We start from the raw sequence: 13,574 nt of genomic DNA, 5'->3' as shown, positions 1-13,574 counted from the left end.
AGCAGTCGTAGAAGAGAAGGTGATTAGAAATGGTCAGGGGGCCGGCCCCATGGCAGTGGCAGAGTGGTTGGATTCTTGCACTCCACTTCGGCGGCCCAGGGTTCGCTGGTTGGGGTCCTGGGCACGGTCCTATGCACTACTCATCAAGTCATGCTGTGGCAGCATCCCGCATTGAAGAACTAGAATGACCTACAACTAGGATATACAAGTATGTACTGGGACTTTGGGGAGGAAAAAAAAAGAGGAAGATTGGCAACAGATGTTAGTTCAGGGCCAATCTTCCTCATCAAAAAAAGCGTACTTAAAAATAAAATTGGGGCCGGCTCTGTGGCCAAGTGGTTAAGTTTGTGCGCTCCACTGCGGCAGCCCAGGGTTCGGATCCTGGGCACAGACATGGCACTGCTCGTCAGGCCACGTTGAGGTGGCGTCCCACATGCCACAACTAGAAGGACCTGCAACTAAGATATACCACTATGTACTGGGGGGTTTGGGGAGATAAAGCAGAACAAAAAGAAAAAAAAAAGGATTGGCAACAGTTGTTAAAAAAAATAAAATTAAAAAAGAAATGGTCAGGTTCTGGGTACATTTTAAAGGCAGAGCCATAAGAATTTACTCATAGGTTAAATGCACAGTGTGAGGAAATGAGAGGACTCAAGGATGACTTTAAGGTTTTTGACCTGAGTCAAATTCTTACAGGTTTGGCTGCAAAAATGGAAAAGCAGATTAATTAAAATTTCTGAAGATAGGACCTTTTGAAACACTAACAAATAGGACATGAGAAGAGGAAGCAGAGGAAGAGATGGAAAAGTAGTAGCCAGAGAAGTGGAAAAGGAATCAGAAGACTATTGTGCCATGGAGGATTAGGAAGAAAAAACCTTTGGAGAGCCAGGCCTGTGCCTCTCCTCGCAGAGTAGGCCTCCCTGAGACCAAAGACAAGTCTCCCTCATCAGAGAGGGATTTCCTGAGATTTCCAATTAGCCTAGGTCTCATGATCCAATAATTTTTCTTTCTCTGCCATCTTGTTTTAAGGGGGACCAGGGGGCCAGCCCGGTGGCACAGCGGTTAAGTTCGCACGTTCTGCTTCTTGGAGGCCTGGGGTTCGCCAGTTTGGATCCTGGGTGCAGACATGGCACTGCTTGGCAAAAGCCAAGCTGTGGTAGGTGTCCCACGTATAAAGTAGAGTAAGATGGGCATGGATGTTCGCTCAGGGCCAGTCTTCCTCAGCAAAAAGAGGAAGATTGGCAGTAGTTAGCTCAGGGCTAATCTTCCTCAAAAAAAATAAATAAATAAAAGTGACCAGGTTGCTGACCCCCTACTCCTGGGCCAGCCTGCCATGTCCCTCCCAACCCCTACTGAAGCAATGTATCCTTAAGAAATGGAAACGAAGTGGGGACATTTCCTGGAAAAACAAATACTTCACCTTCCTAGGAGTGACTTATACTTGTCAGTTTCCAGATATGAATCCCAGTGGTAACTCACCTGGGGCCAGAAGAGGCTGAACAGCATGCTAGTCCTCTGCTACCCCCACACTGTGTCTTTTCCTCCCGGGGCACCTAGACAATTTCGGCATACCTGCTGGCCTAGTAGCAGTGCTCCAGGCCAACAGGCACCAGTTTGCAGTCATCTCTTTTCCTCTTCTTTCTCCCTCCCTTGATACACTAGGCTTTTGGGGTATCTAAGAGCAGAGACAGGAAAGACAGACAACCAGCTCTACAATCTTTCATTTATTTAACCCATCCAGCATTGACTAAGTCCTACCGTATGCCAGGCACCATAAGTCTACAAAGATGCTCTCAGGGAAGTCAAGTGAGGAAATCAGACAGGTGTACAGATAATGATGATACCTGGCAGAAAATCACCTGAGTTCCCTAGGTAGCACATTCCATGCTTGAGAAATAGAAAGGAGAGAGAGTTCAGGTGGACTTGAGAAATCAAGAAAGACTTCATGGAGAAGTGAAGCATTTAACTTAGGCCTTAAAGGACAGGTGGAATGAGGGGTGCCCAAAGCAATGAGAACAAAGCAGTTTGAGCAAAGGCATGGATGCAGGAAAGTGCCAGGAAAATTCAGAATCAGTCAGTAGAGCAAACGGTATGTATAGGAGAGCAGAGGGAGATAAAGCTGGAGAAACCACAAGGGAAGAGGCTTGGCTTGAGTTTAACAGTTCTAAGGCTGTAAATAAAGTCACTGGCATCTTTTCTCTGGGGAAATCCAAGAGTAAAATCTGGATGAATCTTTAGAACCTTGGAAGTTAGGTTGAAACCCTTTGTCCCTCCCTGGAAGCTCAAGGTTACAATTAAGGACTCAGGTCTGTGGGTGACCTCTGAGGTTCCTTCTGATTGTAAGACCTATGTGATGACCATCATATGAAGATGCAGGTATCCTGATGACCATGGATGGACAAAGATGATTTCAGATTCCAGAAGGATGAAAATAGAAAACACACACACACACATCAGCTCTAAAATGTTAGAAGAGAATATAGTAGAATATTTTTTGAATCATGTGTTGGGAAGAACTTTGCTAATAGTGACACCAAATTGCGAAGCCATAAAGGAAACTGTTGACAGCCATAAAGGAAAAGACCTCATACATAAAGTGAAAAAATAAACTGGAAGAAAATATTTGTGACCTATATAACAGAAAAAGGGTTAGTTTCCACAATATTCAAAGAGCCCCTGCAAATCAATAGGATAAATAGAATGATTCAATAGAAAAATATGAGTGTAACTTGTCAAAAGGCAGTTCACTAAAGAAGAAACACGAATAGCTGGTGAACATATAAAAAGATGATCAACATCACTGATGGTTTTTAAAAATGAAATGCCCCATTTTTCACCTAACAAATTGGCAAAAGCTTAAAGGATTAATTATATCCAATGCTGGCATGGATGAAGAAATAAGCATTCTTATACACTATTGATGGCAGTATAAATTGGTGAAAACTTTTTGTAGAGTAATTTGACAGTGACTATCACAATGTATTGTGAAGTAAAAAAACAAGCTGCAGAATAATGCATATTGTATCCATTTTTTAAAAAGAAAACAATTACAGATAGATGGATAGATTTAATTATTTATTTAAGCATAGATAATAGACTGAAAGGATACACACCGAGCTATTCATCGCAGCCCTGGAGGGAGCAGTACTTGGCCGGAGGAGGGTGAGCAGTAGGACCTGGAACCGAGGAAGGAGAGGACGCAGACATCACGTAGAAGATGGCAGCCACTGTTGGAAAAGGTTCCCACAGCCATAAGAGAGGAAGAATTACCCTGACTTCTCCCTTCCTCCTGCCTTCCAGTCTCCTGTCAGTGCCTCCCATTGACTGAATCCAGCTAGTATCCAGGTGGCAAAGAAGCTGGGAAGTGTAGTTTTCAGAACAGACAACGGGTTTGAGAACGAAGACATAATGACTCACTTCAGAAAGTTCACAGAATCAATGAGAGAGATGGAGAACTAGATGCAAAAAACAGGAGAAAACCTAGTAAAAAACAGGAGGAACCATGGTAAGAGTCACCAAATAAAGGAATAAAAGACAATTAGTTAATAGTAAAATAGTAACGGTAAAAGATAATTAATTTTATTAAAATTTTCGTGTGTGAGGAAGATTGCCCCTGAGCTAACGTCTGTGTCAGTCTTCCTCCATCTTGTGTGTGGGACGCCGCTGCAGCACGGCTTAACAAGTGGTGTGCAGGTCTGCACCTAGGATCCGAACCCACAAACCCCAGCCCACTGCAGCGTGCAAACCCAGCCACTACACCACTGGGCTGGCCTCAATTTTATTAAAATTGTTTAAATGGTGTGGGTAGACTATACTGGCACTGAGCTAAAAGAACCCTGTGCCTAGTAATCACTCAGTGAATATACTGAATCTACTATATACAACAACCCCTGTGCTGCAAAGGGAACAAAGATTAAAGACCAAGTTTCAATCATCAAGAGTCTTTCGAGGAAGGTAAACATGTAAACGGACAATTACAATAGAGTTAATCTCAGTGAGCTCAAGGACAAGGCCAGCCACTAGGCTAAACTGTGCCTTTGTGCAAGATAGGAAAAGGCCCCCTCTCTGAGTGGATGCAATGCCAGGGTATACAGCTTGGCAAGCTGAGTGCAGCTGGATTTCAGCCCTCTCTGGACCCCTTCAGCCAGGCACTCTTGTGCAGAGCACAAAGTGCACATTCATGCATAGCTGCCCTGCTTGGGGAGCTAGAGACTAGCACCTGTGGAAGGATGGTAGAGGTAGCCCAGGAGGGCATGCACCTGTGCACCTGTGCAGCAGGCAGCCCTGGGAACCCAGCCTCTTAGCCCAGAACATCATCAGAAACTTCAATGATTTCGTTTGCTTCTGGTACTGCTAACTGTGACCAGGAGTTGGCAAAGAGAACCCCCAGAAATTTGGAAAGGCTCTTTTGGAAGGAAAAATTGACAGATGGTGTTTACAGCTTTGCTTTGGTTCTCCCATCAGAGTGAATGCCAGATGTTTTCTTCTGGTTTCCAAGATAGCATGTGAGATCTAAAAGGCTCCTCTGCCCAAAGATAATGAAACATTGGTATACACAGTGAAGTGTGAGTATGTGGGCAAGAGAATCCTGTGCCAGATCAGCAAAGTTTGATTTGCTGATGTGTAAATCCAAGGTTTGGTGTTACCATTCTACTCTTTTCTTTAAGTCGTGTAACAGCATCAGTGTCCCATAATAGAGGGTTGGCTGAATAAACCCACAAGACAATGTTATGCAGCCATTAAGAAGGATGCTATAAAAGGCAAAATTGTATACACAGTAAGATCAGTGATTGCCAGGAGTTGGGGAAGGGGAATGAATAAATGAAGCACACAGCATTTTTAGGGCCGTAAAAGTATTCTGTATGATACTATAATGGCAAATACATGACATTATGCATTTATAAAAATCCATAGAACTGTACAACAAAGAGTGAACCTTACTGTAAATTAGGGACTTTAGCTAATAATAATGTGTCAATACCGGTTCATTAATTGTAACAAATGTGCCCCATAAATGCAAGATGTTAATAACAGGGGAAACTGCGGTGGGGCTGGGGGAATATGGGAACTCTCTGTACTATCCGCTCAATGTTGTCTGTATATCTAAAACTGTTCTGAAAAATAAAATCTGAAAAAAGGATGTTATAGAAGTATGTAAATACAAAAAGATGCTTTAAAACATTGCTAAGTTAAAAGAGCTACTAACAATATACAATATGGTCTCATTTTTGTAAAATTATACACACACACGATATAATTTTGAATTTGAAATTCAGAAAGGACATATGTCAAAATATTTACAGTGGTTAACTCTTGGTAGAAAGATTATGTGTAATTTCTAATTTCTTCTTTTTGCTTGCTTATTTAAAAATGCTTTTAAACATTTTTTATTACACAAAACACATGAATGCTTTTCCATTGTAAATGGTTCAAACAATCAGAAGTGGATTTTACTACTGCTGTGGTGTGCTCCCCAAATCTCCACCCTTCAAAACTGAAACACTCATTCCCAGCTGCCGGGAGTGTTCATGACTGATAGCTTGCAGTTAAGCACCCCACACAATCTTACCTGAGAAGAGCTGCTTCATTTAAAATCATGCCCTCTGGGGGCTGGCCCCGTGGCCGAGTGGTTAAGTTCTGACGCTCCGCTACAGGCAGCCCAGTGTTTCGTTGGTTCGAATCCTGGCCGTGGACATGGCACTGCTCATCAAACCATGCTGAGGCAGCGTCCCACATACCACAACTAGAAGGACCCACAATAAAGAATATACAACTATGTACCGGGGGGCTTTGGGGAGAAAAAGGAAAAAATAAAATCTTTAAAAAAAAAAAATCACACCCTCTTAGGGACAGGCCCTGTGGCCGAGTGGTTGGGTTCACACGCTCTGCTTCAGTGGCCCAGGGTTTCGCCAGTTTGGATCCTGGGCACAGACCTAGCGCCACTCATCAGGCCATGCTGGGGCAGCATCCCACGTGCCACAACTAGAAGGACCCACAACTAAAAATCTATGTTCTGGGGGGCTTTGGGGAGAAGGAAAAATAAAAACTTTAAAATCACGTCTTCTTCTCCAAGGCAGCCCACATTCAAAGACTGAGTGGTGTAGGGGTCTAAATAAGGTCCAGTTACCCTGGCCCCAAATAGGGACCATTCTGCAATTCTGCAGGGCCATCCTAGCTCCAGTGTTCTGCATGGACTAGACTGAGGCTTTCTTGTGAACACATTGCAGCCTAACTTCTTCTGCCTCAGTCCTGCTTCCTTTGCTTTTCCACAATGATCCTGAGAGCACCCTCCAATAAACTTTCAGGATTCAAATCTCAGTGCTTCCTGGGAAACCTGATTAAGGATCATTGGTGCTAGGAGAGACCCAAGAAAGTAAGCTCTAAAATGGGATTTGGGAGTTGCATCACTCACCAGCCTGTTGGCAGTGAGGATACCATCACTAGTGGTAGGTAGACATTGTTAACCCCTAGCAAGTGATAGTAATGGGATTGCTAAAATTTTCACCAGTGCAAATTGGGATGTTTTGGCTGAGGAAAGGAATGCATGGAGTAGGGGAGCACAGTGTATCAGGCGTTTGAGAAGTAATAGGATTTTTATTGTTGAGAGTAATAAATACTTTGGAGAAAGACAATAAAGGCTAAGTATGAAAGTCAAGGACTTCTTGGCAATATGTAAAGAGACTATCATCTCCTGCAGCCAGAGGGCAGACAGAACTGAGAATCAGGCTTAGGCCCAGGACTTAATTGTAAGATTTGCGGCGTTCCAGAGAAGTTGAATGCCTGCCATTGCAAACTGGCTACACCAAGGTTAGAGTCCTGATTGAGAGGGAATGGAAATGGAAGATGTGGGATGGCAATAACTGGGTGTATCTACCTGAAAATCTTGAACCTTCCATTTCGCCTGTACTTCTGGGCCTTTATAAGTTGCCTACTCCTTCTTGTTAAAGATTACTCCTTCCCTTGCCTGAAGATGATGCAGAAATCTCTGCCTTACAAGAAATGTGCCTCCCTATCTGGATCTACCCCAAAATCCCAACCTGGCCATTAGATCAATAACTAGGGTTAAGTAACAACACAAATGGCCAGGACCTGATAAGGGAGGGAAGGGACTGTACTTAAAGGAGCGGTAGGAGATAACAAATATGTACTGACAGAAGCCGGAAGAATATAAATAAGATTGCATTCTCCGAATTCTGAGGCTCCATCTAAGGTAGGGAGAAGTTGAACCTAAAATTGGGTGAGGGAGAGGTTATTAATATGGGGGCATTCTCCTGAGACACAGGGTTTAACACCCTGAGAGACAGTGCTAACATGTTGCTAGGATGGTTCTAAGGGCTTGAGAAAGCTATGGGCCATAATATATGAAATAGAGAAATGTCAGAACCTCTATGGGAAATGGCGAAAGCAGGGATCAAAAGGCTCAGAGAAGAGGAAAGTTGAAGTGGATATAGCATGTAAAACCGGAAAACTCACCAAACTCTCCGTTCCACAGAAGAACCCTGAGGAATGCTCTGGGGAAAGGGACATTGGCATTGCTGAGAAGCTCAGTGGTGGCTTCCCCTGCACTTTCAGAACAGGGCTCCTTGGTAGCAATGGGAATGATAGGATTCCAAAATAACAGGGGCCGGATGGCAGCACTTAACTGTCAGAAGCAACATAGATGCAATTATCATAGTGAGCTATGAAGCTGGAACATCAGCCGGGAGGCCCTGACCTGCACAGAGCTACGGTGATGGCTAATAACGCACAATGTTCCTAAGGACAAGATGGCCAAGTAGAATGTTTCCTAGTACATGATGTTCCTGAAGGCAAGATGGACAACCTAGCAAAATAGCAAGGCTGGAAGATCAATGGGCTGAGTCATGATTCATTGGCCAGTTTCTGGACAAGAAGCAGTTTTCAGACCTAGAACCCAATGACTGAAAGAGAGTCCAGGTCTCCAGGAGGAATGACCCCGCAACACTATGATAAGTGTTATATGGCAATGATGCCCCTAGTCCTTCCCCAAAGGAGTCTACAACCATTTACCTGGGCAGCCATATACAGAGGAAAGGGGAATAGTGTTCAAGCAATTCAAGGACTGTTGGACATAGAGTCTGAGGTGAAATTGATACTAGGGCACCCAAAACATCATCAGGGTCCCCCAGTTAAAGTAGGGGCATATGGAGACCAGTTAATAAATGGAGTTCTGGCCCAGGTTCAGCTCACAGTATATCTACTGTGTGCACAGACACACTCGGTGGTAATTTTCCCAGTTCCCAAATGTGTAAATGAAATTGACATACTTGGTAGTTAACAGAACTACCATATTGGCCCCACGACTTATGAAGTAAGAGCTACTGTAATGGAGAAGGCCAGATAGAAGGCTCTGAAACTTCCCTTAACCCAGCCAAGATAGCAATAATAAACAATATCACATCTTATAGGGAATGGCAGAGATCAGTGATACCGTTAAAGAGTTAAAGAATTCAGAAGTAGTGGTCCTATCATATTTTCATTTGATTCAGCAGCATCCTAGACAAATTCTGGAGGATGACAGTGGACTATGGCAAACAGACAAATGCAGTAGACCCAGTTGCGGTCTACTGTACCAGACTTAGTACCTTTGCTAAAGCAGATTAACATTGCTTCAAATACATGGTATGGGACCACTGATCTGCTGGATGCATTCTTTTCCATCTTGATCAGAAAGGAACATCAGAAAACGTTAACTGTCATATGGAATGGAAAATAGTATAGATTTTTAGTCTTGCCCCAGAGCTATGTTAACTTTCATGCCCACTATCATAATATATTCTGAATGGACTTGGACCATGGGGACATACCTCAGAACATCATATTGGTCCCAGTATTGAGGACAGAATATTAATCTAATTAGATGTGTAAAAAGTGGCAAATACACTGGAAGTATTTGTAAAGACTTCCATGTGCTTTCAAAGGTGGGAGATAAATTCTATGACAACTCAAGTGCCCACGACAACAGTTAAGTTTGGGGAGAGTCCAGTGGTCTTGGGAATTCTGGGACATCCCCTCAAAGAAAAAGACAAGTTATTGCATCTCTCAACCTCCTCTCCCCCAACAAGGGGACTTCATTCTGGAGGCAGAATATTATTCCTCAGTTGGGAGTGCCACTCCGACCCATAAATTGGGTAACACAAAAGGCTGCCAGCTTCGAGTGGGGCCCAGATCAGGGAATCGCTCAGCAGCACGTCCAGGCTAGAGTAGAAATGGCCTTGCTGCTTGAGCCATACAACCAGCAGAACCTATGGTACATGTCAAATGGAGTTTATGGCAAGCCCCAATAAGATAATCACAATCTAGACCACTGGGGTTCCAGAATAAGGCTATGACATCTGCAGTAGGAATTATATGTCTTTGAAAAACAGACCCTGGCCGTGGTAGAGATGGAGTGCCTGGCCATGGGACATCAACCACAGGGATTTTAGAACAGCACATCATGAGCTTGGTTTTTCAGACCCAGCAAGTCACAAAGCCTGGTGGCCCCAGCAGCAATCTGACACAAGACAGAAGTGGTACATTCAAGATTAGACACAAATAGGGCCAGAGGACACAAGCAAGCGGCTTAAGCAGGTGCACAGGCCCCCTAGTAATCCACTGCTGTTATTGACACTTCTCACTCAGCTCATATCTATCACATATATGCCTTTATGGTCGGCCAACAGAGGAGGTCGGCTTGGTAGGTGAACAAAATACTGTAATTGCCTCACACAGTAGCGACCTAGGAAGACAGCGACGAGGAGAAATTCTCCCAATTGGTGAACTTTGGCAGGTGCACCATCTACTTTTAATGGAAAGGGTAGTGGTCTGAGGTTAGGATATATTCAGAATCATGGATAGTGGTGAATGCAACTTGGTTGGTTACTTAGAGACCTTAAACGAGAAAGACTGGAAAATCAGGAATAAGAAGGTATAAGGAAGAAGCACTTGGGCAGACATGTAGGAAAGGGCGTGAAGTATGAAAATCTTCCTATCACATGTGTATGAGTTTGCTGGGCTGCCATAACAAAATGCCACAGGCTGGCTGCTTAAACAACAGACATTTATTTTCTCACAGTCTGGGGGCTGGAAGTCCAAGATCAAGGTTTCTCAATGTTTGGTTTCCTCTCTCCTTGGCTTGTAGATGGCCACCTTCTTGGTAGGTCCTCATGTGGCCTTTCCTCTGTGTGTACACATCTCTGGTGTCTGTGTGTCCGAATTTCCTCTTCTTATAAGGATGCCAGTCAGCTTGGATTAGGGCCCACCCTAACAGCCTCGTTGTAACCTTAATCACCTCTTTAAAGCCCGTATCTCCAAATAGTCACATTCTGTGGTAGTGCAGGTTAGGGCTCCAACGTATGAATTTTGGGGGGACACAATTCAGTCCATAACAACATGTTAATGCATATCAGAGAGACTCCACTACAGAAGAGGCAACCAAGTAAACAAAATGACTCAGCTGGTTGATAACAGTCGGCCTCTGGCGTTGACAACTCCAGAGCAGACACAGTGGGCACATAAACAAAGTAGCCATGGTGGCAGGAATGGAGGCTTTTATGAGTCCAACAGCTGGATTCCCACTCACCAAGGCTTCCGCATTTCCCCAAATTGCCTATCAAAGAGATTTAATCAGTTTACACTAGAATCAAAGTATATGAAGGTACCTGTTTTGCTGTATTCTTACCAATATTTTAAATTATCAATCTTTTCAATTTTGCCAGAGGGGTGATAAATGATTATTAATTGGATTTTAATTTGTATTTCCTTGTGTTGTGTATTTCTTTCATTTATTGATCATTTGCAAATTGCTTGTTATTATTCTTGTCCATTTTACTACTGAGTTGTTTCCTTTTTTCTTAGGGATTTGTAAGAGCTGTCGTACATTTCCATATAACAGAACTAGAAGGACCCACAACTAGAATATACAACTATGTACTGGGGGGCTTTGGGGAGAAGACGAAGAAAAAAACGATTGGCAACAGATGTTAGCTCAGGTGCCAATCTTTAAAAAAAAAAAGAAATGTCACTTGCCTTTTAAGTTTTATGATGTCTGTCGATTTTTTTTCTTTCTTCCTTTCTTTCTTTACTCAATTAAATTAAATGATTAAAAGTTTATCAAGGGGCCAGCCCCAAGGCTGAGTTGTTCAAGTTCCGCACAATCTGCTTCAGTGGCCCAGGTTCTCAGGATCAGATCCCAGGTGCGGACCTACTCCACTCATTGGCCATGTTGTGGAAGCATCCCACGTACAAAGGAGAGGAAGACTGGTGCAAGTGTCAGCTCAGAGCTAATCTTCTTCAAGCAAAAAAAGAGAGGAGGATTGGCAATGGAAGTTAGCTCAGGGTGAATCTTCCACACACACATACACACGAAAGTTTATCGAAAAGGAGATTCTAACTTCCACTAGAAAGAATAAATGGTACTGGGCTTGCCCTCTGGTGACAACCAGAAAAGTGGACAAAATATATGAAACAACTATTTTCAGACACTAGACTAGTGAGCTGTGTAAGACTACGAGCCCTGAGAGAAGGAAAACAAAGATGAACTCCATACCACTTTGGGTTCCTGCCTAGAGACACTTTCCGCACTTGAGCTCAGGTAGAAGAACCCAAGCAGAACACAGCGGTCTTGGTGAGTTGAGGCAGCAGAGGTCAAGTCTGAGGAGACTGAGACAGCTGGAGTTTGCAAAGCAGGGTGACAGAGAAGAAAGAGCCACATGGAAAAAGAGAACCAGAAATATGGTTTCACAGTGGTCCCATTGAATTTGATACTGAATACTAGGCAGCACGTGAATAGGTAAAATTCCACGAGGCTGGTCAAAGAACGCCTCAAAGATAAACAAAGCCAGAGACCTGCCCCAGGGCCTAGTGGTTAAGCTCTGAGTGTTCCACTTCAGCTGCTGGGGTTCTGTTCCCGGGTGCAGACCTACACCCCTCATTGCCAGCTATGCTGTGGTGGTGACCCACATACAAAACAGAGGAAGATTGGCTCAGATGTTAGCTCGAGGCAAAACTTCCTCAAGAAAAAAAAAAGATAAACAAAGCCAGATACTAGTTAAAGTGGTAAGGACAAATTTTAATAAGTAATGTACTATTGCAATAGGAAGCACATCCAGCATGAAATGAACTCAACTTTGATTGGTACAGAGGTGATGGGCATTTTAAAGAGAGAGTGAGGGAGCAGGCAGGAGCAAAGGTGAGGGCCTTAGCAGAGTCAGGGAAGTGAAAAATGACAAAGGGCTGGTCAGTGTAAATGCAAACTAAGCCAGTTGTGACTGTTAGCTGGCAATTAGCTAAGTTAGGATTCTATCCTTCCACAGAGACTGAGAGACAAGCCCTATCCTTCCTGATGATTATATTCAAAGGAATGGCTTTCAGGTCCTCGAGAAAGACACTTTGGAGTTATAAGAGATACAGATACATCTCAACTCGACAGAAGAAGGATTTACAGTTGTAAGCCCTTTTTAGTAAATTCTGTAACAAAAGGTGGTCGGGGCCTATTGTCAGGTGTTGGCTAGAATAAACAGTAAATTCTTTTGGCAGCCTGGAGCTTTCTCAGGCGAGGAATTAGAAAATTAAGGATTTTTTTTTTTTTTTTTGAGGAAGATTAACCCTGAGCTAACATCTGCTGCCAATCCTCCTCTTTTTGCTGAGGAAGACTGGCCCTGAGCTAACATCTGTGCCCATCTTCCTCTGCTTTTTTTATATGTGGGATGCCTACCACAGCCTGGCTTGATGAGCAGTGCCATGTCTGCACCCAAGATCCGAACTGGTGGACCCCAGGCCGCCGGAGCGGAACGTGCAAACTTAACCGCTGAGCCACTGGGCCAGCCCCTAAGGAATTTTTTTAAGGGAGCTTATCCCGAGGATGCAGCCTTGAGCTGTTGGCAACCATGTTAGTGTTTAAGTCTTTTAATGAGGAGGAAGGGGGCTGGACATAATAATTTGTGCTGAGAGTCCATAGTTTTTAGAGGCCAAAGTTGAGGCCTAAACAACAAGAAGGCTCAGAGGAGCCTGGCTAGAGTTTGGTCAAAGAGAGTCTTCATCAAATTCTAAGAGAACCGTCAGCTGAACAAGTCCCAGAGCTCACACAGGGCTAGGGCAGGTTCAGTTTCCAGCCAGCAGAGTGTAGAGATCCCACTGATCTCTGGGGAGTTTAACAGAGACCCCCAGAGGATCTCACCTTAACGAGGGACTGAACTCGCCCCAGAGTAAAGGCTACTCTAGACCTGCCCTGACAGATGTTAAAAACAAGCCTCAAAAGGACCAAGCTTACCTGAAAGTAATTTTAACAGGAAGGCAAAACAAAATTCAACACTATTTAAAGGGGAAAAAAAAAAATCCACCCTCTCAACAATGTAACATTCACAATCTCTGATATGAAATTTTTAAAAAATGCATGCAAAGAAGAAAAATGTGACCTAGAAGTAGGAGAAAAAACAAAAGAATCAGTCATTAGAAGCAGAGATGATGGAATTAACAGGCAAGCAATTTGAAAGAGCTAATACATATTATAAATATGCTCAAATATTTAAAGAAAAGTCTGAACATAATGAAGAGAGAAACTGAAGACATAAAAG

This window comes from Equus quagga, chromosome 6, assembly GCF_021613505.1.
Source record: "Equus quagga isolate Etosha38 chromosome 6, UCLA_HA_Equagga_1.0, whole genome shotgun sequence".
Taxonomy (NCBI): domain Eukaryota; kingdom Metazoa; phylum Chordata; class Mammalia; order Perissodactyla; family Equidae; genus Equus; species Equus quagga.
Note: the sequence above shows the minus strand (reverse complement) of the source record.